General features: G+C 42.8%; 2 long non-coding RNA genes across 2 annotated transcripts; both read left to right on the forward strand.

The window, feature by feature from the left end:
* Window positions 1-596: 596 nt before the first annotated feature.
* LOC120715455 lies at window positions 597-1915 on the forward strand. The gene is made up of 3 exons (XR_005691640.1): window positions 597-711; window positions 863-909; window positions 993-1915. It is a non-coding gene; the product is annotated as an uncharacterized LOC120715455 (long non-coding RNA).
* Window positions 1916-2844: 929 nt separating this feature from the next.
* Window positions 2845-5947, forward strand: LOC120715452. The gene is made up of 3 exons (XR_005691638.1): window positions 2845-2901; window positions 3921-4064; window positions 5896-5947. It is a non-coding gene; the product is annotated as an uncharacterized LOC120715452 (long non-coding RNA).
* The last annotated feature ends 247 nt before the right edge of the window (window positions 5948-6194 follow it).

A 6194-nucleotide genomic window follows, 5' to 3' on the forward strand; every position in this document is an offset into this window, starting at 1 on the left:
TGTCAACAACTGTACCATCCGTGCTCCAGTTATGTTGAGTCTTCCCAGGCACCTCAACCCCTACTCACATCTTGCGTCTCAATGGGTCATGATAGAGTGAGGCAAGGTTTCACCATAGTTTCATCCAAAAGCTCTGCTGATGACCCACACCTTTTTTTATAACTTGGATCTTATGATGAGGCACATGATCAATAGTGTGCTAATGATCCTCTTAAGTGGACAACTCCCACTAGAGTTTAAACACCAAAGGAGAAACCTCTTCAAAAAGCTTAATGAGGTCCAGTCGCCGTCTTCCAAAGCTGCTTAGATCGAATAAACAGTAAATGGACTGGTTCTTATTTAACTCAACACAACGTGCCTCATTCACCTTTTCTATATAGAGCTTTCTATCTAACATGCACACATATTTATATTCTGATGGATGCGTTGAATCCATCAATCTTCTTCAGTAGTTTATGTAGACTAAAAATGACCATGACAAGCAGAGGACGAATGTCAGCACATCAAAGTCTCTCGGTGGTTTTACTGCTTCCACTCAACTGATATGAGGAAAAAACACTTTGACTTCCTACTTTTGTTCTGTTTCATTCAAAAAACAAAACATGTAGGTGTTGTGAAAATTGTAATATTTGATTTTAAAAGAGCAATTCTGATTCAAGATGCACCTGAAGAAGTGAAGCAGTGGTCTGCAGGAAAGGAGTCTCTAAACAGGTATGAACAGATCCCTTCACTCAGCCTGTTCTTTGTTTTATGCAGACGTAAGAGCTACATGAAGTCTTCCCTCTGTGACAGTATGAGTGATGATGTCCATGTTAGCATGTTGCCAACAACTGTGCTGGTTTGACCCCTCCTCTCCCTGCAGGGTGGAGCCCGATGGCGTCCGACGGGTGAGCTCGGATCTGAAGAAGTGTACGTTTGATTTTATGATGATTCTTGGAAACAAATCCAACCGTCTTTAAACTACTGTGTCGCTCATTCATATCTCTGATCAGGAGTCACCATCAAAGAGCCGATCAACGAATAGATGATCGATCAATAACTGCAGCTGGATTTATTTGTTCTCTCTATCAGATTCCTATCAACTCACAATCGACCCAAACACAGTATACAAATGGATCCACCTGTCTGACAGCAACAGAGAGGTGATGCGTTTGAATGCACAGCAGCCATATCCTGATCATCCAGAGAGATTTGACCGCCCTCAGCTGCTGTGCACAGACGGGCTGACTGGTCCTTGTTACTGGGAGGTTGAGTGGAGTGGATATGTTTCTATAGCAGTGAGCTACAAAGGAATCAAACGGAGAGGACACAGTGATGACTGCTTGTTTGGACTGAACAGTCAGTCCTGGAGCCTGGACTGCTCTTACTCTTACTCTGTCTTGCACAATAACACAGAAACCTTCATCCCCAAAGACGTTGTCTCCAACAGAGTAGCAGTGTATGTGGACCATCCTGCCGGCACGCTGTCCTTCTACAATATCTTCTTGGACTCTCTGATCCACCTCCACACCTTCAACACCACATTCACTGAACCTCTGTATCCTGGATTTGGAGTCTGGTCTCATAATTCTTCAGTGAGAATAATGAAGCCGGTCCATGTGCACTGCTCTCCTCCAACAGAGTAGCAGTGTATGTGGACCGTCCTGCTGGCACAGCTTTTCCTCTGACACTGCAAACAACCTCTATCCTGGATTTGAAGCTTGGTTTCATAATTCTTCAGTGAGTCTGTGCTTAGTTCAGTATAAAACTCTGAGAAGCACTGCTAAATAGACCTTTCAGTCTGCATCTTGCACTCAAAAACACTTTCAGATTCATGGATTCAATGATTTAATGTTTTAAACTCCTCTAAATGATTCCTTCTTAATTTCAATCCGTTGAAGATTGAAGCTTCCAGCAACCGTAGAGTGTGAGCCAGGGTCCACCTGGACAGGTCACCATCTGAGACAGGGCTGACATTAACTTCATTCCACTAACTGCATGTCTTTGGACTGTGAGAGGAAGCTGGAGCACCCAGAGAGAATCCAAACAAACAAGCTGAGAACATACAACTCCACACATGAAGGTGAAGTTGGACTCGGGACTTTGTTGCTGTGAGGTAACGGTGCTGACCTCTGCACCAAAGCTCTTCTGACATGGGGCTGAGAAAATATTTTGCACTGCTGATCAGAAAGAAAATTCCTGCTTGAACAATGTTCTTTGTGTGATAGAGACTAAATATATATTGATATTCAGTTTTCTTTACTGATGTGCTTTGTGTGAAGTGTGTTTCTTCTGCTTCGAGTATTTTAAATCACTGATACAACAACCACGTTTTTCCTCACCTGGAGCCTTTCAATGAGAGCTTTAGATGAGAAATTCTCATAATGTTTAAATTGAATTCAACTTTATTTACACAGCACCAAATCACAACAACAGCCGCCTCAAGGTGCTTTATATTGTAAGGTCGACCACAACCACACCAGTGATGAAGCTGGTTTATTCATGGAACTGTCTGGAATGCCGAATAAAGGAGCTCTTACAAGCTGGGCACCAGCGTCACAGCTTGAATGCTGGGTGGCCGGTGATAGTGGTGACCTGGGTGACCGGTGCATAAGACTGCTGACTAAGAAGGCAGCAACAGACAAACTCCAGAAAACTCATCTCCAGTCAACCAGGGAACACATGATGGTAGGTCAACATAGACTGACACAGACACTGAGGAATAAACAGCACTATTTAAACACCCGAGGGTCAGAGGCATCAGGAGAAACAAGAGTGTAACAAGACGCAGGTGAGGATCATCAGAAGCAATGAGACAGAAGGTAAAACTAGACCAGCCCGTCAGGACGTCAGAACCTTTAACTAGGGGAGCTGACACGAGAGGACACGCTTGGAAAGGGAACAAATTAAACTCTGAACCAGGTGAACAAAATTACTGCAAATACTTTGTGTTACAAATATTTTTCAGAGTCAGCTATTTTAATGCAGCCCTTCACTCTGACAGTGTAATTTCACAGGATTAACTAATTTATTTGGATCACGTTTGAAATGTCGTGATTTTTGCTGTAGATTAACAGATGGGAGCATTCAGACCACTGCAGTAGCAACAACCAGTTCAGTCAGCGCTACTTTCTCCTGAGATGAAGCCAAAATGTTCCTTTCTTTCTTTCCGTGTTTAGAAGCATCTGGACCTGCTCGTCATCACTCGTGTCCACTTCTTACACTTACAGTGCATTTTTGAGGAACACCTTTACTGTGTATATATCACGGTTATTATAGTGAACTAATATAATCTGCATGTGAAAAGCCTTTTGGTTAACTAAAACAAAAATAAAAACTAGACCTGAAATTATTTTGTGAACTTGGAAAAAAGAAAGATTAACGGTGGAAATCCCCGTAGTTTAAATATTTGTGAATTTGATCAAAACGTTCAGAATGTGCTTTATGAGGCTTTATAGAATAGAATAGAATAGAATAGAATAGAATTCAACGTTATTGTCATTGCACATGCACAGGTACAGGGCAATGAAATGCAGTTTGCATCCATCCAGAAGTTTTGGATGAGGCTTTATGGCTTTATGAGGCTTTATGTGACGTTTGCCATCCAGGCAATAATATTAATAAAGACTAAAACAGACAATGACAGTTAAAAATAAATATTCTTAAACATTGCAAACTAAACTGAAATGATTCAACTCAATCTAAAAACTTATTAAACCTACATTGAATTAAAAGCCAAATGTGATGGTCTCAGTCGTCTCCGGCTGATTTCTCGGTTTGTTTGCTGTCTGTCTCTGGACTTTAGTTTTCTCTCTCTCCTCTGTCTGTGTTCCTTTGTTGTTGTTTGTGTTCCTTTGTTGTTGTTTGTGTTCCTGAGTGGGCCTCGTCTCAGCTTGCTGCCTCTGACCTGACCCACGTGTCTCTGATGATCTCAAATGCAGAATTGAGCTGGCTGTCATTCTTCACTGGACTGTTGGATTAGAGAAGCCCTGGCTCCTCCTGCTCAGTGTTTGTGCTGCTTCTGATGCTTCAAGATACTCGCTGTGTGTTTCTTCTGTGTAGACTCCTGGTTTCGATCTTCCCAGGTGTGTGGTAAGACAAACCCTGAGTTGAGAGTGTTGTGTGGACTCCTTTCCTCCCTGGAGTCCCTGGAGCACTATACGCCTCCAATGAACTTTACAAATCATATATTTGAGTCCAACCTGCCTACCAACACAGATACAAAAAGTCAAAATATGTAATGTAAAGCCTTAAGACTGCATTATAATAAACAACTAAATGTTCCCAAATGCAAAACAGAACTACGAATGTTGAACAACCTTAAAAGTTCAAACACTCACTTCAATTTTATTAATCGCACCAAATCCCAACAACAGTCCCCTCAAGGTGCTTTATATTGTGAGGTAGACCCTACAATAATCAGACCCAAGATCATGTGCAGCCGATATTTTACAGAATCTGTCCTCTGTGTTGGAAAGGCTGTCAACTGTGTGTGGGAGCCCCCTTGTGGCGAGAGGGCACAGGTGCACTATTGAACATGTTCCAGGGATCAGAGTTTGAGCGGACTGACTCAGCAGGGGATGTCGACACACGGTGTGAGTCGTGCGCGTTGCTAAAGAACTGAGTGGACGTGGAGCCCTGCCTGGAAAGGACAGCTTTAGTCTTTTAGGCATTTAGTGGATGTAGAAGTGCAATGTGTATTGGCCTGTTCAACTGTGTGGCTAGTTCATGCTGCTAATGTTGTACACAATAATAATAATGCACACTTTGCATTGATCCCCGTGGGGAAATTCACTCAGTGAAGCAGTGGGCAGACACCAGTGCAGCGGCCGGGGAGCACTGTGTGGGGATGGTACCTTGCTCAGGGGTACCTCAGGGTAGCCGTTCAGGGGATTCGAACCCCTGACCTTACGATCATGGGGCAACTGCTTTGGTTGATTGGCTGTTTTGTGTTGTTGGGTGTATTGGCAATTAATGTCATGGACTGTAAGGTTTTCTGAGTAGTGCATGGAGATCTTCATATCGGAATTTCCATTTGTAGTTCAGGTCAGACTGGAAGAAAGCTCATGAATCTTAATTCATGACTTAAATGTTTGTTATATTCAGTATTTTGTATATGTTCTGCTCTTGTTAGCTAACAGCTAACAGCCCCCCACCTACGAGTTCTTGTACATCCTCTGTAAGCCTGCGGTTGCATTACTGTGCTGCTGTGCTGCGCTGTTAAGCTACAGAATCACAGTAAAGGCGGAATAACCTTATTTATGCGTCCTGTGTGTTCTGACACCGCGAGGTGAACACCACTGCTATTCAGCCAACGCCGATACAGTCCTGGGTTCAACCCAAATTAACTCAGAATCAGAACAGAAGCAGAAAAAATGGCTTCTAAGTACACAGCAGATTGTCTCTCTCACTCACTGTCTGACTGCTACAACTATCACAGCTGAACATAAAGACAGGTTCAGATATGCTTTTTTCCCTGCTGTCAAATAATTGTGTAGTTATCAGTGAATTCACTGTCACTGATGATTCCAGGGAATCCTCTCCTCCCCAAACTTTACAGTCTGAACGGGAAACTTGTGCAGACACTGATGTGGTGAAGCCAGCCGTAAAAGTCACTGTCTGGATGTACTTGTACTTGTAACTGCACCTCTTTAGTTTCTTTTAACACCAGCAGATGTTTCGCTGTTCATAAAGACCCGTAACAGGTTTCTGTCTGGCTCCACCCACTGATGCTGAACTCAGCCAATGAGATGGTCTCTTCTGCAGAACTACAGCCAGCCTGATGTTGAGGAGAAGGCTGTGCAGCAGAGAGGCTGCTTAGTCTTTTCATTCTGCTGAACTTTGTTCATCTGCTGTGTGACTTCAGCACCTGAAACATGTTCCTTTACCTGTTTGTACTTTTCTCTCACTGCATAGGTGAGTGTTAGAACACAGAAAAGTCTCATTGTGACAAGATTTGATCAGGAAAAAAAACCAGAGGAGACACAGATTCAGGGAGGAGCTGAGCTGCGACTGAAGAGCAGACGAGACAGAGAAACCTCCACATTCAACACAGAAGATTCAGTCCAACATGTTGTTGTTGGGCTGTTATGAAACTTCTCTGTTAATCATCATGATTCTAACAGGTACATGTGAAAAAACTTCATCCTAATATTTTAATTATTCTTCACGATTTCTTTGTATAATATTTACAGATTTCTGTTTCTTTAGGTGTC

Source organism: Simochromis diagramma, unplaced genomic scaffold (assembly GCF_900408965.1).
Source record: "Simochromis diagramma unplaced genomic scaffold, fSimDia1.1 OVJJ01000443.1, whole genome shotgun sequence".
NCBI lineage: Eukaryota > Metazoa > Chordata > Actinopteri > Cichliformes > Cichlidae > Simochromis > Simochromis diagramma.